Consider the following 25,536-nt stretch of genomic DNA (forward strand, 5'->3'; position numbering starts at 1 on the left):
TTCAAACAGTATATTTTATTTAATTCTGCCTATAACCCGAAATTAGTATTCATGAAAAGAAAGCAGCAGTTTTGCGTGAGGCTGGGGAAATCATGTTGCAGTGATTAATTAATTGCCTGTGGTAAGTATTTCCAAATTTATTGTGTTAAAAATTTTAACAGATGCATCATGTAAAAAAATATCAAGGAATCTTTACTTGGTAGACTGTAAACTGAAGCTTAAAATGCTAATCAAGTAAGTTCTGAGACATTAGTTGCTTGTACACCATGTATTTTTAAATAAATTTAAGAATTTCTTTTCCTTCTGAATAGCAATATTACACAGGAAATTGCAAGCTGAACCTACAAAGAATACAAATTAGCAGGAGATAAGAAGATTGCCAGACTTCTGAATAGCCTTCATAGTCAGCAGAAAGGTACCCTGAAAAGCATTTTACAGCTTTGCATAATCCATTCTAGGACAGCCTAAAAATTCTACCAGAGCTCTGGGTGGATTAGCGGTTGGCTCAGAGTAGCCAGAATGTGTTTTAATTGAATTGGCATATATTCCTTATGTATATAAAGACTATATATACTTTACTGTTCCCTTATTCCTGTATTTCCTTCTCTTATTCCTATACATCCTATACTTTCCCCTTATTCCAAATGAATTAGAAATTATTTATGGTAATCATAAGATAATAAAGCTTATATTAAATATGAAATAATTTCTGAAGTTGAAGCCTCTGCAGAACAATCAATGGAGTATTTGTGTGCAGGTCAAACACAAGGGATACTTTTTTGATATTTAAAACAGAGCTTGGAGCTGGGCAGCCACAAGAACAAGCCGTAAGATCTCACTGCTTAATTTTGGAGGCTCATCTTACCCTATATTCTGCTTCCGTCCCTCCCTCAGTTTAAGATACCTATAATATATAATATAATTCACCTGTTTTTTTTCTGTATAGCAGGCACAACACTGCAGAATTGACACTAGTCCTAAAATCTTTACTGGAGTAATTATATAGATATGGCAACTAAAGGTTTAGTATTCCTCTTTGAACTGTGGAATTAAACACTAAAGAATGCTTAAGCCACATCAACAATAAACAATAATTAAATATTTGAATATGCATTTTTATTACTTCATCTGTAAATACAAAAGCTACATTCAGTTGGGATATACATTCAATTATACCATTTCTGCAGTGGCATAGGATTTTACTCATCTTTAGCATATCTTTGTCTCTGTTCTAGTTTCTGATAGTGGGTTATAATTAGAAAGCATTTTTACAATGCCATTTAAAAGGTAAGTATTGCATTTTAAAGGCTTCTTAGATTAAACCAAACCAAAGCAAATATTACAAACTATGAAAAGAAATGCAAAAACACAGTTCAGAATGTACAATCTTTTAAAAATATGAAACGTAGTTTATGGCAATCTCAGAAACCTCTTGGTACCATCTGGTGAAGAGTATGAAAGGAAGGTTGTCTGACGTGTAGGAAAGTAATTCTAAAGATTTCACTTTCACGTAAGGTAATGAAACATTTCAGGCAAGCCTGAAGGCCATACATGCTATATGTGCTATGATCTAGCCTGATGGTAAATAGCGTTACAATGCTGATGTTCCTCTTACATCTGTAGATGACTTACAAAGGTAGAAAGTTTTTGGGTTTTTTGTTTGGATTTTTTTTTTTTACTGGATACTTGGGAGAATAGGAATTATTGAACAATTTCAGGGAAGTGAAAATTGCATGGGAATTTTGCCAAAACAGCCTCCCCTTCAGATCACTAGGCATGTTAAATGAAAACTGTCAAGAGCTTGTTTTGCTCCCACTAGACTGCAGTTGAGCTTATGTATCAAGTACATATGTAAAGCAGTTCTTTAAACACAGTCTGGAAAATTATTCTGGGTATTTCACTTTCCTCACCATGTTTACAATTGTGTCCCATTTCCCATTGTTAATGCTAGTTTAATTGGTCTCTCCTCCATGGGAAGAAAGCAGTGAAGATACCTTTCTAAACAGGTGAAAAGTTGTAGAAGTGTTAAGTTCCATAAACCCTCACTGCAGCTGTCCTGGATTAGATGCAAGGAACTCAGGAGAAAGCTAATGACTATAACAAGCACTGATTAGAATAAATTTCAGCTGTAAGCCAAGTAGTCCTGTTACTAGGAGCAGAAGAGATTGGTTCACCTATGCATACTCCTTTTTACTGCCACAGAAATGCATGCATGTGTTTTCTGGAGATTGATTTCCTTTCCTCTCAAAATTAAGCTGAGGCAGGGAAGTTTAAGAAAAACTAAAGCAAAACCATTATTGAAAGGAAAATAAATTTGAGAAACCTGTGTAACCTTGGGCCCTTAATCACTGTTCTTAACAGTAGTGGAGCTTCAGTGGTACACCGTACAACACAATGAGCATCTGCTAGCCTCAGCAAGATAAAGTTAGCAAGATAAAGTTAGTAAATCCTGAGGAGAGGAAAGAAGGATACAGCACTGACCCCATGTTCTCAGGAATGTTTATTCTTCCCCCAGCCAGAAGCTGAAAAATGCACTTGAAGTGATACAGCATTTTGGCCCAAACTCTCCACTATCGAGGAGGGAGCTGAGGTATCAGAAATAGGAGGGAGTCTTAGACCAAGCACAGGAAATGACCTGTTGACTCAGTTGAAGCCCTTACTCATAAAGTGCTCCTGGATCCAGCAAGTCATTACTCTTATCTTCAGAGGATAATTGGAGTAGTGTTAGTTAGAAGTATATTCTCCAATTCAAGAGCTTTCTCAGTAACTGATATGTAAATATTAGCTATGAAAACCTTCTAATACCGTGGATACCCTGAGAAAATTAGGAAATCCTTGCAGTAGGTGTCTTGGAAGGCTTCTGCACAGTAGACTGAGTAGCAGAATGTGTGGTAAACATTTGTAACTATTGCATATGTCAAAAAACATCCAGGTTTTTGTTTTTGTTCTTCTAAGCCCACGTGCATTGGATGCAGTTGTCATCCACATAGATAAACTAACGCCTCTGTACGTGAAAAGACAGAAGAGTTTGGACCTCTGGCCATCAGGTACTAGCACCTTGCTGTGTGACAGGAGACCAACTTAGAAAAACCTAGACAGAGAAATATTTTGAAACAAGCTAGGCTACCTTGGCTGTTCTAATATCTGAATTAAAATGCAGCTCTTTGCAGCTCCATCAAAAGCAGTTCTCAGACTTCTGTTTGAAAACTGTTTAGTAATTCAGATGTGTCAGACAGTTGTAGAAGTTCCATTTCACAGCTGAAGCGATATAATCAGTGCACATTGTCTGCAGTTCAGGCTGAGGATAATAAATTCTCTGCCTTTTTATTTTAATGGATTTATTTTAATTCATTTCCTAAGAAGTAGTGCCAGACTAAGATGGCAAAGGTAAGGAGGCCAGCTAGAATTGTAATTGTTGTGCAGAGATTGCTTTGCAGCTTCAGTTTCCACAGCATTGAGGTCAACGTTGCCTCTTACTGAAAAGTCAGGCTTATTTTACCTCCACTGGGAAATGTGCCTCATTTCAGCATGCAGGGGTAAAGTGCTGGTTCAGTCAGGGCCTCAAACTGAATTAACTGAAAACCAGTTTCTTAGTCCTTCTAAATATGTCAGTGCTAGACATACTTGAGAGGAATTTCTCTATTTCATACCACCTATGCCCTAAAAAGTTTCCAGTCTGCCACTGTTTATTGAAGTTCTTCCTTTACACTCCCCTCCTGCAGTACAAATGCTACACTTGCACATGGCACTGATGGGGAAGAACCATAGCTGCTGCCATTAGTGCTGCCCCACTGAGAACCATTACTCCAGAGCCTCTGATCTGCAGTTTCCCCCGCAGCTGCTGTGGTTGCCACACATCAGCCATCCATCCCTCCCTTTCTAGGCTCATGTCTTGTCTCACCACTGCCCTTTGGCTCTCACAGGACACACAAATGGCTTCCTGTGACATGCAGTGCTGCTATGCAATATCTGGCATGGGGGTGGAATTTTTTTTGCAGGTAAGTAACATCTATGAATAGTCAACTACTAGAATGTCTAAAAGGGGATCACTGCAGTGATACTGCTTAAGGCAGTTTCAGGGCCTGGATACTAAATGAAGATTCATAGATGTGGGTGGAAAAACTCCATCACACTGTCTGGTTAAAAAAAGGGTTCTCTCGTCTCCATATGCTTTAGGAAAAGGTGAGTCATGAGTTTCAAATCGTGCTTGTTACATGCTTTGCGCTTATCTTCAGCTACACTGTAGTGACTTGTGTGTGGGGTTTACTGCACTGTAGATAGACTGCAAGTATTACTTAATACGGAGAACAATTCCAATGAGCAGTGGACAGGGCCACTGCAGATGAGAACAGTTCTTGAGACACTAATTTGTTTCGTTCTCAACAAGAGATAACTTTAAGACAAATGAGGTGTCTGTAATTCTTTCTTGCATTGCCATTCAAAAATACACTTTTCATAGCATTTTGACTTGTTTCAGTTGTAGGCTTTTTTGTATAGTGTGGCACCTGTTCCTGATCTGGTCATATGAGCAATTTAGGTGCTCTTGGGCAGTTTTTTTTGCAGCCTGTGCAGAACACCACAGTCTTGTGACTAGATTGCTACTTTAATCCAGTTTAAAATAAGTTTTTTTTTACTGCAATCTCAGTGTAGAAGCATCTATAGTTTGCAGTAAGTAAACCTAACTAAATCAGAGCAACACTAGTTGACTTGGTGCTCTGAGATTCTTAGAATCGGCTCCAAAGCAAGAGCTGATACCTAGTATGTTAATGGATCGCAGTGGGTGTACAGATCATATTGAGAAAGTCTTACAAGTCTGCTAGTTTTTCTATTAGTGAGAAGGTGCAAGTAATCACTGGGAAGGCTTTGCCTTCTCCAATTTTCCAGTTTAAAACTTCACTTTGAGTATACTGTTTACTTCAAAGCTTTCTGTCAAGACTAATTCTGCTATGTATCAATAACTAAAAAGAGCTTCACATACTGTATTCCTTCCACATCTTCTGTGACTAACATACATCTCTGCTTTGTATCTCAGACTCTAGAAACGGTGTTTCAGAGAGAGCGTAGATTTGCCACATGGTGCCATTGCTATAATCCATAGTAAAAACAGATTCCTGGATTTATCACAAACTGAAGGTTTGGGGTTTTCCTTGTGACATCAGAAGTTCTGCAGGGTTATCTATGAGGTTTTATGTTAGTAACAGGATATTTTTGTTAAATTCAGGTGCCTAGGAAATTGATTACTATAGAGCTCCTCTAATTCTCTAGCTCCATGATAGATAGCTTTATTGCTCCAAGTGTGCACCCAAGACTTGGGAAACTGGTTATGTCAAAATTATCATTGGTTGGCTGACATGCCTTTGTTATATGCATACAGTAAAACAGAGTTGTAGGGTGCATTTCGGAAGCCTATGTCTGAGCTCAGTTTACCCCAAATTAATAATGCATAGGTCAAGCTTACCAGAAGAATACAGCAATGAAATACAGGGAAACATGCATACTGAAAGTACATTGTTCCTCCTATCCAAAATCACACCAGCAGATCACAGTTTTCAGGCTTGTCTAGAATTAGACATTTTCTTTGACTGTTTTTGATACAGTTCATATACTCTCTGCTTACTTATTTAGAATCCAGTATTTAAACAAAAATACATGTTTTATGTGGCACAAGTATTTAGTGGGAACAATTACTGAGCTTTTATTGTGTCTTTTTGTCCTGGCATATAGAATAGATTGAAAAACAGTCTTGCAGAGGTATCTACATAGATTGGAGCATGGTCTATGAATAATGGGATGAAATATAACAAGTCAAAATGCCAGATTCTGCACCTGGGATGGAATAACACTGGACAAAAGTGTAAACTGAAGAGGAGTGACTGGAAAGCAGACCTGCAAAAAGGAATCTGGGAGTGCTGCTAAACTTCAGGCTCAGCGTAAGGGGGGTGCCTGGGCAGCCCTGAGAGCAAACCGCATCCTGGAGTACATCAAACACAGCATGACCAGCCAAACAGGGCAGTTACACTGCTGTATTCAGCCTTGGTGCAGCCTCACACCTGGAGCACTTAAGCTGTGGCTCCACAATTTAAGAGGTTTGTGAATGTCCTGTGTCCAGAGGAGGGCAGCCAAGCTGGTGAACAGACTGGAAGGAATGTCCAGTGAGGATCAGCTAAGGACTTTGGGCTGAGAGGCAACCTCGTTGCTCTCTACAGCTGCCTGAAGAGGAGAGGTACTGAGCTCTTCTTGGTATTCAGTGATAGGACATGTGGGAATGGTTCAAAGCTCTACCAGGGGTGGTATAGACTGGACATTAGGAAGCATTTATTTACTAAGAGGGTGTCAAACACTGGAACAGGCTTCCTAGAATGTGGATGATGCCCCAAGACTGTCAGTGTTTAAGAGGCATTTGGACAAGGCCCTTAATATGTTTTAACTTGGTCAGCCATGAGCTGGTCGGGCTGTTGGACTACATGACCATTGTAGATCCTTTCCAACTGAAATATAGTCTGTTCTATTCTAAACCCAGTATTTGGATTTACAATGGGATGTGCTTAATGGCATACTGCTGGTAAGAACTAAAAAATGAGTAAGTGATTTAAAACAAACAAAAAAACCCCAAATAACAACACCCCTCCCCCCAACATTAACAATAGTGCATTATCCTTTAGTGTCCTGTGTGACTGCCAAGTTAACAGAATTATTTTCCTTTAGTTTCAACAGGGACAGGTCAGATTTTCAATATACATTAAAGAAATGCCCAAGCTGAAAATTGAAAAGCTCCTTTATACTGCATAGCGATCAAAGCATGACCCCATAATGGCAAGAAGAGAAAAATTGAAAACTAATTTTAAAATGCAGCAGTAATTCTCCATCAAATTGACAGAAGGGAGCCTACAATAGGATACATTTGTGCTAAATATAGAACTGTCTCTTTATCTGTTCCTTTCAGAGTGCTAGCTGTTACTTTGAATTCATGGTTCCTTAACAAGAGCATTTTAAAAGTCTCTGTCTGGATCTGGTTTAAATTTCTACAAACACATCCTTTTTACCAAATAAATCTGACTGTGTTTTTCCATCTTCCCTACAGTAATTGCTTAGAAATGATTGTCATATAAGGACTTGGCTATGGCAAACAGGAAGCATCAAAGCACTACTGCCAGCATGCTGGATCACAGAACAAGAGCTTGCCCTACTTCATCTCACAACAGGGAACCTGAAAATGAAGAAAGTGACCTTCCTATTGAAGATTATGCAGCAAAAAAAGGCAGAACTAGCAACTGTCAGAGCAGATAGTCCTCCACCTGTAGAACATGAGTGCAATGATCATAGCGCAGATGGTGATTCCAGCTCTGACTATGTGAATAACACTTCTGAGGAGGAGGACTATGATGAAGGCTTGCCAGAAGAAGAGGAGGGGATCACATACTACATTAGATACTGTCCAGAGGATGACAGCTACCTAGAAGGAATGGATTGCAATGGGAAGAGTATGTTCCCCATGAGGAACACCATGATGAAACAGATGGATGTCAGGAAGCTGTAGAAGAATGGGCTGAAGGTAAAAGTCAGCACCAAGATGAAAATGAGGTGACGGACAGGCAAGAGTGGCAAGAGGGTCAAGATAATGGCATTCAGACATTGGAAGATGAAACATCATCGTTGGAGATTCAAGATCAAGAAGAAACATACAGTACTGTCAAAGTGAAGGTGGCTATCAGGACTATTACCCAGCAGAGACTAATGGAAACTCACAGGGAATATCACCATACCATTCTAGAAAAGAGGATGCAGAGCTGGAAGAGCAGGAAGAGGACATTGACCAGATTGTAGCAGAAATCAAAATGAGTATGAGCATGAGCAGTATTAACAGTACAACAGAAATGAGTCCAGAGCACACTGGACTGAAAACATGGCACATGACTATAAAGAGAATTGTTCAAAGGAGAAGCTGTTCACAGTGCTAATAGGCATGAGGGAGGCCAAAATCATTGAATATCCCATCTGCTTCTAAGCACAGTGGAGAGCCTCGAGGCTTTAAAGCAAAGTCAAGAACCCCGGAGGACAGGCAGAACTGGCCACAAGAGCAGGTATGAGGTTCTCTGTTTAAGCAGACTGTCAGAGCCATTATGCAAATATTGTTAGTTATTCTAAACAGAATTAAGTAGCAATTTTTTACTTTTTTTACTCTGTATTGCAGTCACAGCTACATGATCACATGTTCAGTAAAAGGTGCTTAATGTAGTCAGTTTAGGTGGAGAACTGGAAAAAAGGTTTTGCACAGAGAACAGTCAATTCCAAGTAAAACAAGATATTCCAGATGCAAGGGCAAAACTAGTTTACTTATGTTCTTATTCTGTAGTGACACACTAGATAAACTTAAAACTGAGGTCAGCATTGAAATAGTCAAGGGTAGGTTTTTTTTTCTCATTAAAGGTTCCTGTTCCATTTACCTTAGTGGATTTTAATTTCTTTTTGTTTTCAGTAGAACATATGTCAAGGCTAGATACTGCATAAGGTAAAAAAAACTGCAACAAGTGCCTGCATATTGCTGTGGTTTTGTACTGTCTGGTCATATCTTGACCTTGGCAAGAAGGAAGAAATACTTATAAATTTGAGAGGTGTAAGTTTCCTGTTTCAGCTTTATCAAATCTATAAATATTGTGATTTTTATAGTTAAGTGCCGCACTGTTAAACAGTTTAATCTAAACAATTATTCCATTAAGAACAGACATTAAAACATGTCAGTTCTTCTGAAAAAAACAGTGAAGGAAATCAAATGTTGAAGTATATGCTGTTGAAACAACCAGACCTTTATTGTAAATGTGAACAACAACAAAAATATTATCTAAGGGGATATGTTCAGATTTCTCATATCTACAGCCAGTTCTTAGTATTAATTTCTATATTTTCAGAAGTACAATTAGAACCAGGTTGTATAGCTTAAAATATTCAGTGCATTACTGCCAGCTTGGAAGGTCTAGTTTGTGGGGGTAAGCTTGATGATCTTGAATGGCTTGAATAGTTGGTATGTATAGGCTAGGAACAGAGAAATGTAGTTAGCATGTTTTATACTAATGATGGTCTTTCTGGCACAGTACACCAGCAGCTGCCATTGGGAATTTGGTGCTTTTAAGTTTTGAAGTATTTGCAGAACAAAAGAGAGAAGGAGCTCTCGAATGAGAAAGTGAATTCTTCTATATGCTTCATTAAGAAATTGCTGTGTCTAGTTTTGGGTTTTTGTTTTGTTTTGTTTTTTTTTTTTTTTTCTCCTGGATGATTGCTAATTCAAAACAATTTCATTTCAACATCTTTTTGTACTCTTTATTTAGCAGAGGTTGAGCTGAACTGCATTGTAATTTTATCATTATTGCCAGACTGCTAACAAGTGGGGGTTTTGTAACCCCAAGATATTGATATAACTGCCACTGGTATGAAAATAACAAAGGGTTATTTGTGAGTTGCATATCTGAGCTTTAATTGTTATTTCCAGGCAGTCTTGGGCCATAACTTTAATAACAGAGAAAGTGTTGCTGTAAATGGTAGCCGCTGGCTGGCATGTAGCCATTGAGTTTCTATAACCACTCTTAATAAAACCCACAAAAATATTGTCTGATGCATGGAGCATTAACCAATACACAATATTTCATTCCTTCAATATTTGATGAGAGAAAGTAGAGATGCATCCAGAGATACAGCAATATAGGTACCCATTTCAGTTCAGCAAAAAGGTATAAAGAAACTTGATGACAAGACATGCATGTAATTTGAAAGAAAGGAGACAGGACAAAGCTGCTGTGGGCACTTTCACTGAGGAGCACATTGCCTCCAAGACATAAAGGTGTGAAGGAGCATTTCTTCTGGAGATATGGGGGCTCTCAATTGACAATATGAAGAGATTTTTCCTCCGTCTCCCCCACCCCCACCACAGAAACTCCAGGGATATGAAAGAAAAGTTAAAAAGCAAGTTAAGTAATCTTTGGCAAGCATTATTTGAATTTAACTGGTCTTGCTGTGTTCCGGTCACCCACTGCAGGTTGCTTATCATCCTCCACTTTATATAAAAATCAGGCTCATTGTGAGGGGGTTAGAACAGGAACACAGTATGCATTTCTGCCAAAGTGAATTTTGTACAGGTTCTTACACATCCTTAACACAAGGTGTGGCTGGACCTTCTTTAGCATAGAGATTGGACCTTGAAGAATTTACATAAAGCACAGAGGATTTTCTTCTGGGACATTCAGTTCTTTTAATATGTACTATAAAATATGTAAGGGGTGGATACAATTAGGGTACTGTCTAAATGAATCTGTGTCTCATGTGTGAAACTGAGAGTCATTATTTTAAATAAAGTTCTTGCGTAGTGAAAGGAGAAAAATCCAAGGCCACTCTCAGTAGACTTGCCAAGCATAATTTGCAGACTATTTACTTGGGAGATCCTGGGTTTTTTCATCTTGGTAGAAGACTGCAGTTATTGTAAGTGTGTATCACACAGTACAAACCATCATGGTGACAGCAATGGCACAGAATCATACATATTGAATATGGAACAATTTTTTGCCCCAGTTCTCTAAGTAAATGTAGATTGAAATGCTTTGAAGTTAAACCAAGATGCTATCTGTGTATATCAGTTTTTGTAAACAATAAGCAAACAGGAATGTGCAGTTAGCGGGTCTGTGCACATATTGTGCTGTCCTTAGGTTTTTTTTCTTACTCCTGCTTCTCTCCTTCTTTCCTGCCTCCCATAGTTGGTAATACTGCTGCATAAGATTTCAAGTTAGTTAACAGTAATTGGTACACAATACATTTTTACATATCTGTAAAAATACAGTTATTAATTATTAGCCCATGATAAATGCTAGCAATCATCTTGCATGCCAAATGTTAAATAACCAGTAGACAAACACTATCTTAAAGGTTCTGGTTGCTAGGTTTGCTTTCAGCAATTAATTACCAGAGAACAGTAGTCACTTCTAAGAAAGACCTAACAATCTTGCAGCCCACAAAGCCAAATGTATTCTGGGCTGCATCAAAAGGAGAGTGACCAGTAGGTCAAGGGAGTGATCCTGCCCCTCTACTCTGCTCCCGTGAGACCTCACTTAGAGTATTGTGTGCAGTTCTGATGCCCTCAACATAAAAAGGACATGGTACTGTTAGAACAAGTCCAGAGGAGGGCCACGAGGATGATCAGGGGACTGGAGCACCTCCCCTATGAAGACAGGCTGAGAAAGTTGGGGCTGTTCAGCCTGGAGAAGAGAAGGCTGCATGGAGACCTTATGGCAGCCTTCCAGTATCTGAAGGGGGCCTATAGGGATGCTGGGGAGAGACTATTCATTAGGGACTGTAGTGATAGGTCAAGGGGTAACAGGTTAAAACTTAAACAGCAGAGGTCTAGATTGGATCTAAGGAAGAAATTCTTTACTGTGAGGGTGGTGAGGCATGGGAATGGGTTGCCCAGGGGGTTGTGAATACTCCATCCCTGGAGGTGTTCAAGACCAGTTGGACAGAAGCCTTGGGTGATATGGTTTAGTGTGAGGTGTCCCTGCCCATGGCAGGGGGGTTGGAACTAGATGATCTTAAGGTCCTTTCTGACCCTAACAATTCTATAAACTCAAAATTAACAACTTTCTCCAGCCAAGAGTTTCCCCCATCCCCGTTTGACATCTTAGTCATCTCAGACTGAGCCAATTGTTAATTTATCTGACACATGAAATTATAAGCAAAAAATGGCTTCATTTTATATGTTTCAGCTTCATGAAGAGAAATCAAACAACCTATTGATGCAAATCCACTGAACTGTCACATTTTTTATTGCAAAGAATTAAGCGACTTAGGTATATCTTTGGGTAGAGTAAGGAAGAAGAGGAACCGGATGGCTCATTCAACCAATGATAGCATACAGTAGGACCAGAAATTTAAAATTGATGTGGTATTCCTGTGCAAAAGTAGTTACTGTTGACTTGAAGTCTTTTTTCTTTTTGGAATTCTGTTACATTTTCACAGCTTCAAGTTTATCTAGAACATTGTTGATTTAACTAGCAATCAACCTGGGAACAAGTTTACTGAGTGAAAAATGCAAGTACTTCCCTGTTGCAGATGAGTGTACTGCTCAAAATGGAAACAAGGGTTGGTCTAAACCAAGCTTGAACCAGAAAACCTTGTCTCCAGCTCTGTTCACTGCAATGTATCCTGTCCTGCTTCCTTTCCACACAAAGTAGTATGGTGTCAGGCAGTCCCAGGCCCAACTCACTGCTGGCTGACAGCATTTGGAACTCTAGTTTCTCCTACTGCACCCATAAAGTACCTGCAAAGAATTATGGCATTGCCTCTTACTTTATTAAGTTAATGCTAACTCTTAGAGTCAGGTAGCCTAATTAAAAGAATGGTAGAAGCAGTCAAAAAAAACGTTAGCAAAATGTTGGACAGCAGCTGAAATAATACCAATGGAAGATGGCTTTTCACTACTGGAATAGATAATTAAGTAGTTACTCCTCTCTGCAACCTCATATGTGGTAGTTCACACTTTTCATCCCAGCTGGCATCATGCTTTTGTGAAATACTGGCATGGCCTGAGTGCTACTTTTGATAAGTAGGGACTGAAGATGATTATGGGACTCAACAATTGAGCACTGACCATCTAATCAGTCCTTTGTTCTTCATGTCTCATCTACTTAGATTTCAGATTGCAGACTCCTGAGTATGCATATTGTCTTCTATCCTATTGAAACAGATCTATTTACCAGCAATAAAAGGTAAAGTTTAACAGCACCAACACCCTACCTTCACTTATACCCTTTAGAAGAAAGAGGGATTTGCCATTATCACCATTAATAAGGACCGTAGAGGGATGTCTGCTTTTTAATGCCTGTGACACATGAATCCTATTGCTCTCAGTTTTCAATTCAGTTCCTAGTTTATACATTTGAGAACTTTACCAAATATGCTCATGCAGACTTCCCTGGTAGGTACCCCATGAGCTTGTGTGGTATTAGTCTCATTTCACAGCATTCATATAGACACTTTTTCCCTTACACTTTTCAACAAGGTCATTCAGAGACAGGTAAAATGCCACTAACAAATTTGTGAAAGAAAATATTACAGTCTTTTTCTTCTCTGTTCACCAGCAACTTTGCACAAATCAGTGCAGCCACTGTGTTTTCTTTACCTGTATTTGTAGAGCTCAGTATTGGCAAAAATATTTGAGGTTTACACCCTTCTCTTGGCACAGGCATAGTGCTCTTCTGCTGTAAAGAGCCCAAATCCAGGAATCTTTTGTCCCCAAAAGATCTCAGCCTTAGGACAGTCTGAAGCAGTCAAGGTGATAGCCATTTAAAAAAAAGCGTACCTTAGGAATGTCTTACTGGAATTCAGTCTGAATATTATGGGATGCATTTGATGGAATTTGTGGAAAACACGAGTGTAAAGAAAGAGTATTATTAAAGCTCTCTGCATTCTCCCATGTGTTCTGGGCAGCTGTGGGGCAGAAGTACTAAAAGGCTGTTACTGAGTGACAGTTCCCAAACTTTGCAAGTGTAAGTACTTACTGAGAAGTGCTGAACAGCCCAAACCTTCACATTCTCAGACAAAACCAGTTTCTCTGTGCTAATTGGCAGAGTCATGGTTTTTATCAAATAAATGCCTGACACTAGGAGACAGCAAAATCAATGTCTCTTGCCTGTCAGTGCAATAGAGAGAATCTTCTCCGGGAAGTTTAAAGCAGAAGGCAGCATGCACTTCAGATTACATCCACATAAAACCACACCATTCAGCACAGCCATTTCTCAAAAAACTTATTATGGCTGGTTCCCAATTTGAAATATATGCAAGGACAAAAAAAACAACAAAAACCCAAACCCTTAGTTCTATAAGATTATAAAGGTACATTGGCAATTGTTTTAATGTTTATTGAAATTAGATACTGTACTTAAAATCTTTTGTGGAATGCTTAGATCTCTGAACTTTTAATACTTCTCTTCATAACACCAGTTCTTTGCTCTAGTTTGACTTGCTTACTTGGAGCTACTTCTTTGTAAAAATATTTTCCTGTTCACTTCTGACACATTCTAGCAGCGACTCTAAATTAGCACATAACTAATGGAATCTTTGGAGGGAACAGAGTGTGAAGTCTGGCCTTTTTTTTCTGTGATCAAAATCAGAAATCCTTCAGCTAGTCCAGAACTGCCTCATTGATATTCTATCTTTGTGAGCGCATCTTGCTGAGTGAAATTACTCCTACTGTCAACAACATGTTACTGATGTTACAATAACTAACGCAGCAGCTCAGTAAGCGTACATAAAACTATTCCCACTACACATCACCAGCATCAACAGAAGTTATTTCAGTCACGTAGTTTAATAGGAATAGTACCACCATAATAGACTTGTTATCATCTCTTGATTCAAAAAGATGTCTTGGATGCACCTTGATGTGTTCTATAAACTTAGCTGTGTTGAACAACCAGGAGGACACATGACCACACAATAAACTGTCTTCAGAAACCAACAGAGGATAACAGAAGTTGAAACTAGAAACTGGAGGTTTTGTCCTTAACTGACACTGATGAACTCAACAATAGTCATCTGTTTTATCTGTGTTCTAGAGAGAGACAACAAACCTGAGTGAAAGGTCAAGCAGGTTTTTTGGTTTACTTGTGTAACAGGTAACTTAATAATCTAGTCTACTTAGCACAAAATACCTCTTTTCCAAGAAGCTTAGTAGGCTTCAAGATGACTTTCGAACTACTAAGCCAGCACATTATTTGATAATATTTGAATAACATTGCTAGTAGAGAGATTGGCAAGTATGGGTCGTAAGCCTCATTATTCAAATGTTATGCATAGTAATAAAGCCTTACCACACCTCTGAGCTGCATTCAGTGCTTGCTTACCAACTCTTTACCAAAAGGATTAACAGTTCTGAAAAAAAGCTTATCTTCCATGTCTCTCTCAGACAAATTATACTTCCAGATAATTCAAAAAAGTGGCTAACCTGCTGTTTTCCAGCAGATCGTTCTCCAGGAGGAAAGTGCTTCATCAGAGCTGAGCACCAGCACAGAATTTGGGATGACAAGTAGCACCTTTGAGGAGAGCTACCTTGCTGAGATGAGCTTTTGACTGAAAAGCTCAACAGCTTACCCTGGAGTAAAATCATAGAACAGTTAGAGTTGGAAAGGACCTTAAGATCATCTAGTTCCAACCCCCCTGCCATGGGCAGGGACACCTCACACTAAACCCTATCACCCAAGGCTTCATCCAACCTGGTCTTGAACACTGCCAGGGATGGAGCATTCACAACCCCCCTGGGCAACCCATTCCAGTATCTCACCACCCTCACAGTAAAGAATTTCTTCCTTATATCCAGTCTAAACCTCTGCTGTTTAAGTTTCAACCCGTTACCCCTTGTCCTGTCACTACAGTCCCTAATGAATAGTCCCTCACCAGCATCCCTGCAGGCCCCCTTCAGATACTGGAAGGCTGCTATGAGGTCTCCATGCAGCCTTCTCTTCTCCAGGCTGAACAGCCCCAACTTTCTCAGCCTGTCTTCATAGGGGAGGTGCTCCAGTCCCCTGATCATCCTTGTGGCTCTCCTCTGGACTTGTTCTAACAGTACCATGTCCTTTTTATGTTGAGGACACCAGAACCGCACACAGTACTCTAAGTAGGATTGCACAAGAGCAGAGTAGAGGGGCAGGATCACCTCCTTTGACCTTCTGGTCACACAGCTAAGAGAGTTAAGAACCAGCAGCACTCAACCTTTACCACCAACTCACAGGGGCGGTGTGTTGTAGGAAGGAGTGGTTATAAAGGCTATGGCTGAGAGTTGCACAATGAGGCACAGGTGACCCCAAGGCAGCAATCAGCCATCAGGATCAGGCCAGCTGGGGCGGGACCCGCAGGCTGACTTCTGAAAGATGTGCACAGATGCTTTAATGACCTTAAATAAGTAGTCTGAATTTCCTCTCAGCCTAAAGGTGGCATTTTCTGGTGCCTTACATTCCTTCATATGACGTTGGACACTGTCTCTATATTTGCTCAGTGGCAAAAGTATTAATAATGCTATTACTTTAATATTTTAAAATTTTTACATCTTTCCTTTGCAGAACCTCTCCTCAGATTCTTATCCTACAATAAGAGACTTTTAATATAGCTGTACCTCTGTTTTAGTGTGTAGTCAATTCCAGACTTCTGGTTTAGCTTTAGATCCTATTCTAGACTGTAAGTCAGCATATAAAGTATTTATAATACCTTAAATGTGCTTTTTCTAGCTATTACAACATTTAAAACAAAAATACTGCTCCAAATTAGTTTAGCCTTGGAATAGAATGAGATTTGTCTTGTCTCAAACAGAATAGCATTTATAAGCAGACTATGGTAAACTGCTTGTCTAGTACAGCCATGTAGACAGGGCACTAGTCAGTGGGTTCCCAAGTCTTTGTCCTCTATGTGTCTTTCATGTAGTCTTTTATTTCCTAAAATCCTTGCTTTATGTATGTTGTCTTACCTGAAAGTAACCTAATGGCTTACTGAGCTAATAGCTCTAACATGCCTGCTTCATTAACACATTTTGTTCAGCTGGCTAAATATTACTCATAGGGAATTTTTTGCCTAGTGATGAACATGGAGACTTTGTTTGATTGCAGCTACATACTGCATTTGAGAGACAAAAGACAGGGAGCTATGTTCACACGTAGTTTTCAGGCTGACCCTTTGACACAGCCCTGGCTTAGTGTTTTCCATCTGCACAACTGTTGATGCGAGTTCTTACTTGTGACACTGGCATTTAGGCATTCTTTTTTATACGTAATAGGGAAGCTGAGACAAAAGGAAAGTGAAATATCCTAAACCATAAGAACTTGTTCCAGTAATCACCTTATTTTTCCAGATTTCTAACACTAAAACCTCTGAGTCATGAAAACTTCTCGTTTTTTGGTGTGTATGGGACATGGGTGCTCCCTGTGCTGGGTGCTGCTGTTCTGTGACTTGTGTCAGGTCTGGAGAAGAAATTCCACTCCTGAGAATATTGAACTTAATAGAAGAAGTGTTCTGTAGTTTAAAGATGTAGTATTTTCCTTGTGTAAGGTATTGTCCCTCATAGTTCTTCAGAAGCCTGAAGCTGTGCTGCCAGCATTCTGTAGATTTGCTTGGCCCAAAAGGAAGGAGATGCCATGAGGTTGTAGTGAGGTGGGGGTTGGTCTCTTCTTCCCAAGCAACAAGGGATAGCACAAGAGGTAAGGACTTCAGGCTGTGCCAGGAGAGGTTTAGACTGGATACTAGAAAAACATTTCTTCACCAAAAGAGCGTTCTGGCATTGGAACAGGCTGGCCAGGGCAGTGGTGGAGTCACCATCCCTGGATGTACTCAAAAACCATGTAGACAAGGTCCTTAATGATATACTTTACTGCTGGACTTGGCAGTCCTAGGGTAAAGGTTGGACTTCATGATCTTAAAAGTCTTTTCCAACCTAAATGATTCTATGATTCTATGTCTCTCATGAACACAGGATCCTACACTCAGTGCTGGATCAGAGAAAGCCATTAGCACTATTGTGATTTTGTCCAGTACTGAGAATTAATACAATTAAAAATTCTGACTTTGGTTTCTGAACAATTTGAACATGCCAGCATTTGGCTTAATTTCATGTGAATAATTTGCATTGAAATAAAATCAGTTTAAATCAGTAGCGTTAACTGCTGCTTAGTGATAACTGAAATGTCTTATTATTTACATCAAAATAAATCTTTTCTCAATTAAACAGCTCAACATTTTAATATGAAGCTTCAAGACAACTTGTAAAATAATGAGAATGTGCTAAATACAGCTTCATATGATAATGTTTTACAAATTTTTATTAAAATTTATGAATGTAATTTAATCTGGTGAAAAATTTCTGACTATCTTTGCACCATTGACTTCCACTGAAATCTCTACTTTGTTTTGAAGCTTTTTAGAAGAAAAAGGATTTGAAATCCTTTCTCTTTTTTCTTACAGATGTGCAATGGTTTAGAGCAGCCAAGGAAGCAACAGCGTTCAGACCTCAATGGACCAGTTGACAATAATAACACACCTGAGGTAGGTACCTTGGGCTGTTCTGCTGCTTGTCTTTGTGCTGACAACAGGCACAGCATTGTCAGCTTTCTCCCTCACACACAGACATATGCATACTTAGGCTCTGTTTCTTTTCTCCTGAACTGACAATAAATACCATGTCTGTATATTCCAGAAAGTCTTTGAACTATACCCATGGATTTGATGTTGCCACATAAATTTTATGAGTGTTCATAGCATAAGCAGAAGCCTAAGATTTTCTGCTGATATACAGATTAGGGAGAACACCTCAGAAATTATTTTTGTGGATTATTGGAGAGCAAAAGTAGCATCAGAAAGAAACTGGTTTCTGCTGTGAAAAAAAACACAGTGACATGCAGACATGCTCTTGTCACTGAAGACTGGAGCAAAGACGACATCTAAGAATGCAGAATGAGGTATGCTTGAGGCTAGACACAATGAAATTAAATTCAGACTAAAAAGCAGAAGTCTGTTATCTCAAAAACATGTAACATACTTAGCGTATAGCCTGTTACAGTAACAAAGAGGCACATTTCTAAAACCTTTTTCCATAATGGAGAAATCAGCCTCTTTCCTGGAAATAGGAATGCCTGAGGAGGCTGGCAAAAGATGAGCTGTAAGGATGTCATGTTTATTGAGAACAGAGACAGTAACATAAAACAAGCCCTTTTGTGGCATCTGCTGAGATTTAAGTGTAATGCAGTGTACTGTGCAATCAGGTTCTTTTCATTCACTTACCCACAACCTTGCTTTGTAAAATACTGTTAAATGTTCTTAATTGGGGTTATCATTAATAGGCCATGTGATCTAGTGAACAAACCATTGGACTGGAAATAGCTGGTTTGTATTGCTCATTTCACAGCCAACTTCCTAGGTAATTTTCATGGTCTTTTCCCCACCCTCCCTTATTTTTCTTGTGTGCTGTGATCTGCTTAAAATGCTTTGAGATTCCAGGTAAATGGCACTATGTAACTATGTAATTACTGTGATGCAATGTGTTTCACTTTCCTAAATAGTGGCTATGCAGAAGCTACACACAGAAATTTTATTTTTTGAAACAAAGCTCAGCCCTTCAAATGTAGATGAATCCACTTCAGTTTGTGAAAATTTTGTTACAGCTATACCATTTTTATTTCTCAACAGACAAAGAAAGTGTCTTCATTTCCAAGTTTTGTTGATGGTAAGTTTTATATCACCCATAGTTCAAGTAGGATAAAATGGAAGCAAATATTTTCATATATTTCAAAGTTCACAGTTCTAAAAACCAGTCAAACCCAATAGAATACAGCTGAAAAGTTAAAGTATTGAAGTCTTTAACATTTTCATCCCCCCTCTGGCAATGGGAGTCTGGTGGTGATGAAAAGGAAGAGCAAGTAGAGCTTTCAAATAGTTAAGATGAAGACGGAGACAAGTACAGATCTGGAAGGGGATTAAAAAGGCAGTAAGAGTGGGCCCCAGCAGGGTGGAGATTTATGGACATATTAAGAGCACCCTGTTCTTTATGGTTCTGTGCAGAGGAAGGAGTCATTTCACTGTTCAGAGCAGCTTCTGGATCACTTTGATGTGATGCCTGTTATGGCACTCTGGGAATCTCGGTGGTACAAATGAAAGATTCTGCTGATCTGATGAAAAACAGGGTAATCTAATCATCTGCTTAGGAAAGCCATGCTTCCATGTTTTTCTTCAGTCTCCTGTGCATTGCTGTTAGGTATTTTCTGTTTGGAGAAAAGTAAGTTGTTATTAACACAAAATGGTGGACAGAGATAAAATGGGATTATACTGAAAACATTATCGTTCCCTGACTCAGAGACAGCTGAAGAACTCTGGGCAAAAATCTTCCTGCAAAAGAAATGTCTAACACTGTAACATGAGAAAAGTAGGAAACTTCCAAGGATAAGACCCCTTATATCTGCCATGAACACACTCTTCCACACAATGGAAACTGTAAATGAAAGTTAAAAACTTAATTTCTAATTGCCATTCTTAACTCAGGGAAAACATACTGCAATTTAGATTAACATTGCAATGTCCAACACATTTTTCTTCTATTCCTGATCTCATCAGCTTGAGTAGCAACTTCTTGACTAGTCAGCTTTTCAGCTTGACTAGCAACTTCTATTTTTAGTAATTTCCTTGAAGAGCTAGAGCAAACGGGAAGTTCAGAGGTTGCTCTTTCGACACAGACTGGCATCTGAAGAAAATCGCATGTGACACGTGGCATGGTACTGGATAACAGGCCCTAAGTAGAGGTAAATTAAAGGCATTCCCCAAAGGTGCTGGAGACAAGAAAGCAAGTGATACTTCGTAATACTCATCTACTGATTCTATAATGTGCAACTATAAAGGGAGGCCAACATGAGTAGAGCTCTAAGACAGACTAGAAATTTCACCCCTCACAGGGCTTGCAGATAAAACTGCACATTTTAATTTTATTGAGATAAAAAAGTTATGTCTTTTTCTTTCTTCACCAGTCATCTCACTGCTCTGTTTGGAAGGGGTCAGTATACTCTTTTAGATAGCGTAAAACTTTTTCTTTATTAGGTTCTATTGTTTTGTTTTCTCTGATTTTTTATATCAGTTGCACATTATGTGTGGATAAGTGAACTATTAAGCTTTTTCTATTGCAGGTATTATATGGCAGTAATACAAATAATATGTAGCTCACTAGGAGCTTATGATAGCTAACATGACTGCTCTCTGAATTCAAAGCAAAAGTAAGAGTTCTAGTATTCATTTGTATGTAGAGTCCCAAAAGGAACAGGGCCCTATTGCACATAAGAAAAGATTCTGCCAGCTAACAGTCCCTGTTCTCCCCTGAGGTTTGACAGTGATACCACAACCATATTCTGGATATAGTCATATTCAGCTGTTCAGGCACTTAATTTTCAGCATGACTCCTTATCTACAGTACCTATATCTATATCTCTATTGATACATAATATTTTTATATGCCATGTGAATGTAAGAACTACTTAAATAACAGGCCCCAAAAATACTGGAAATCTTTTGCCATTAGAATTGTTTCAGTAGTAGTAGCATTACATGCTTGTAGTGGTAATCAGTTCCATGTTCAGGGGTTCTGACTTTTTTGCTTTCTGTATTTGTCCTATCACCATAAATCTGATTCCCTTGTACAGTAACAACCATGATGAAGTAAAGAAATGGGCCAAAATATGGAACTTGTAGATAGCCGTTCTGCAAGGTGAGATATGCCCTGTGTCCATTTACTCCTTATGCAAAATCTGCTGCAGTGCCACACACCCTAAGGTCTCATCACTTCATGGAGTATGATGGTTCTCAGCAGAAAGTTGAAATGGCTTCTGTGCTCTGAGTGCAGTCTCTAAATATTGTCTGAATCCTTGGTTTATGCATAACTTTAGATAAATATAAAAATATGTTCCTAACAGATTATTAAATTCAGTTTTTCTGAATTATTCAACTAATATTCTCTTTCTTATTTGATGAATGCAAAAGCCAAGTTAATTTAAAAATGTTTAGACCTAGTCTACTTAGTCTAGAAATATGTTTATACTTGTTGCATTACAGATCAGCAGAAAATCAAGCAATCTCTACAACATTGATAAGACAGTGCAGGCATTTGCAGTTATATTTATTTCAGAAATAGGTATCTAATGTTTAAGAATCAATATTCAACACGAAAATTCAGTCTTTGCTCACATCAGACTAATCTTCAAGTTTCAAACCTATTTCTTTCTTCTTCCCTTCCTCATTACTAAGCCTTACACATGCTTGCAGTCAAGGGCATCCTTAAGTGCTCTGATGAGCTGGGACCTCAGCCAAGTCTGCATTTTTATATTATTTAAAGCAGTCAGAAGTAAGGGAAGAAAACACTTGGGTAACCCAATTTGACCCTGGCAATTTTCAATACCATTCCATCCTTCCAACAGATGTCTTATTTTACTGACAATTGCTTATGTTGCCTTCATGATGGGAAAACGTATGTTAGAAATGCTTTTTTTTTTCTGTATAGCTGTTGCTATAAGCATTGTATACATGCAGTTTTTTTCATACATGATGCTGCAGATTTTGTTGCTAGCATAATGATTCTGCAAAAAATCCCTTTCTAATGCTATGAAGAGATGAAACTATACCAAATCAACCCCCCAATCTTTAAAGAATCTAAATAAATAAAATTAGGATTATAAAATTGTGTAAAACATAGGTTACTTCCATGTTCAAGAAGTTTTCCAGACAAATTAGTTTAAAAACGCCATTGCTGTCACCAAACAGCCCAGACATGAAAAGAATTTGTTGCTTCCTTTCTAACACTCATTAATTTCATAGACTCCTAAGATATGGTGGTGATTACCATTTCATGGATATGAACATGTCTTTGAAAGTGCCTTTGACATAGCCTATCAATGACTTAGAAATAAAAAAAAAAAGTCTTGCTCAAAGATGTACAATGCACCGGTATAACCAGAAGTGGTCAAATTTGACAGTTCTGTAAATAATTGAATAGAAAAACAGCTTTTCTGAGTTCAGCCAGAGTTTTTTTTGGATGGAAAAGTAGTATGCTAAGGGACTGGTGTGTTTTAAAGAGCTAGCAGAACTTTTCTTGTTACTAGATCCTGCAGACTCTTGGAATTTTGGTTTTTGCTTGATGTAGTAATGACTCTACTGGGATTTGTACCAACAATCGCAGTTTTGCCTGTCTCACCACCAGTCACTATGTAGTTAATACTAAGTGTGTGCAAAGGTATTTTGCTGAACAAAGGCTAAAATCTGAAAAATATCAAGTTGTTTTTAAGTTCCACTGTTTCCCTTTCCTTTTTAACATGAAATTTTTCAAACTCTTTCCAGGTGCATTCTGTAACTCCCCTGCTTTCAGAGGAAAAGGCTCTATGATCTGTTGTGCAGATGCCATTACTTAGACTGTAAACATTTTATTGAACTTCTGAACTGAAGCCGTTTCTCCAGCTCTCACTTTATACAATCTACATCAGCCTAGGACCTATATTTTTCTATCAGTCTCTCAATTCAGGCCTTACACATGCCTTAACAGTAGCAAAATGCCTACTGTTCTTGTTTCCTGAACTATCTTTACTGTGAAGTTTCATGGCAGACATTTGCTGAAACAAAGTACACCTTTGTGCCCATTGGTCATCAGTACTTTTATCAGAGACAATATTTGGAGACTGTGTACTTCCACAAATATCTCAAAAATGTGGAAACACAATGTATCTGGCTCATGCTAAGTCATACCTAGGAATAGTAAAAGTTACCATAAAAGCATTTCTGAAACTTGCAAATTATTTCAATTGGTGCAGCAGAGGAAAAAATTTCCAGTGATTTCCCTCTAGAATTTCACAGTCAAACCATTGTGCAAGGTTTTAAATACCGTGTGTTCAGATAGCAAATTTTGGGTTTTTTTTTAAATAATTATAGGGAAAAATATTGTTTATTTTACACTGGATTTCTTCACCTGTTTAATATTAGAAAGGGTATTAAAAAGGTTTTTCAAGCCTCAATGTCCTTTATTCAATTTCTTATCTCTCTCTACTGTCTTTTGCAAGGCAGTAACTGTAAGTGTCTCCTGTCAGTTCCAGGACCTTGTGAACCTGAAGACCTCATTGATGGAATCATCTTTGCAGCCAATTACCTGGGCTCTACACAGCTGCTCTCTGAGCGCAACCCTTCCAAAAACATAAGGATGATGCAGGCTCAAGAGGCAGTGAGCCGTGTTAAGGTAGGGTATTTCTGTGGTTTGTAGAATACTCTCCGGTCTTTTGGCAGTTGATCTCTAACCAGCGCAAGGATCTGCAGCTTCAAGTCTATTCTGGAATGCACTTACATGGGTATGGATATAGTACTGTAAATACCATTAGTTTCCAGTGCTCAGTGCTTCTGATGAAAATACATACAGCATTTCTGAGGAACAAAATATAAATTATTCCATAGTTCATTCAAATTGTTTGGAAGCTGTTTGAAGAATTTAAGACAAATGGCAGATTACAGTTAGGAAATACTCCAATGGCAAAGCACAGGGTATTTGTTTGACTGTCGTTTTACTACAGATTGTGAAGATTACTCTCAGTATATTGAATTATTACTTTTTTAGGACAAGAAGATTCATTAATATTGTATTTGTATTTGGTGTTATTTATAGTGAACAATTTCTGTGTAAATACTGTAGCATAGACTGTATCATACAGCTGTTTTAAAAAATGCCTTTTCTGGTTAATAATCCAAGAAAGAGCTTTTTTCTTTCACAATTCTGGGGGATTCCTTATAGAATCATAAACATAGAATGGTTTGGGTTGGAAAGGACCTTCATATAATCTTAGTTCCAGTCCCCCTTCCATGGATGCCTTGCACTAGACCGTGTTGCCCAAGGTCCAATCTGACCTTGAACACTGCCAGGGATGGAGCATTTACCACTTCTTTGGGCAACCTGTTCCAGTGCCTCACCACCCTCACAGTAAAGAATTTCTTCCTTATATCCAACTCGAACTTCTCCTGGTTTAGTTTGAACCCATTACCTCTTGTCCTGTCACTACAATCCCTAATGAAGAGTCCCTCTCCAGTATCCTTTTAGGCCCCCTTCAGATACGGGAAGCTGCTAAGAGGTCTTCTCCAGACAGAACTTTCTTAGCCTGTCTTCGTACTGGAGGTGCTCCAGCCCCTTATCATCCTCATGGCCCTCTCTCTAGACTTGCTCTAACAGCTCCATGTTCTTATGTTGAGGACTGAATACACATGTGGTTAAAAAGAGGTAGATTTAAATGCTAATAGAAAAATTACAGGCTTTGTCAGTACATGTTTTTGAAGGAAACTAGATTGGAAAATCATTTACTTAGCAAGAGACTGATGTTTGATTTGGCATTCAGAAACAAACGGAAGGCAAGAAAGGTCCAGTTCATTCAACTTTACACACCTTAGAATTTCTATTTAGCCTAATGCGATATCTAAAACAGTAATTGTTGATTGCAATTAACTCCCTAAAACTATTTCATGTATTAATTAATAGTAATCCTGTCAGAGATACTTGGCTATTTTTTTTGTTTATCAATTATGTGTAGACATGTGACTGATATAAATAGAACACCTTATGTTTAAAATAGTGCATGTACTGTCATTTTAGACTGCTGTACATTTAGCAGGACAAATGTTACAGGCAGCTGTTAACAGATAACACTCTTTGGTACCAAGTCTTTTGTAATCAATTGAAAACACGTGTAATGTCATTAAACCCAGTTATGCTTGACAGCTGTGTAAGGTATAAACACAGCTTTCTGTCTTGCACATTCTTCTCCTACTACCCCCAAATTTTTAACAGTCTGGATTCATAGGCAAAAGTCTCCCCGACTTGCCACCCTGTCTTTCTCTGTGTGTACATGAGTCTGCATTCTTTTTTTTCTTATGCTACTCCTCAGAGGATGCAAAAGGCGGCTAAAATCAAGAAAAAAGCGGTGTGTAAACTGTTTTTCTTGAATGCTAATATTTGCTTACATTTTT

General features: G+C 38.5%; 1 pseudogene; it reads left to right on the forward strand.

Annotated features, from left to right (window-relative positions):
• The first annotated feature begins 355 nt into the window (after positions 1-355).
• LOC117438485 (amyloid-beta A4 precursor protein-binding family A member 2-like) lies at positions 356-23,767 on the forward strand (annotated as a pseudogene).
• Positions 23,768-25,536: the final 1,769 nt, after the last annotated feature.

This window comes from Melopsittacus undulatus, unplaced genomic scaffold, assembly GCF_012275295.1.
Source record: "Melopsittacus undulatus isolate bMelUnd1 unplaced genomic scaffold, bMelUnd1.mat.Z mat_scaffold_377_arrow_ctg1, whole genome shotgun sequence".
Classification (NCBI taxonomy): Eukaryota; Metazoa; Chordata; class Aves; order Psittaciformes; family Psittaculidae; genus Melopsittacus; species Melopsittacus undulatus.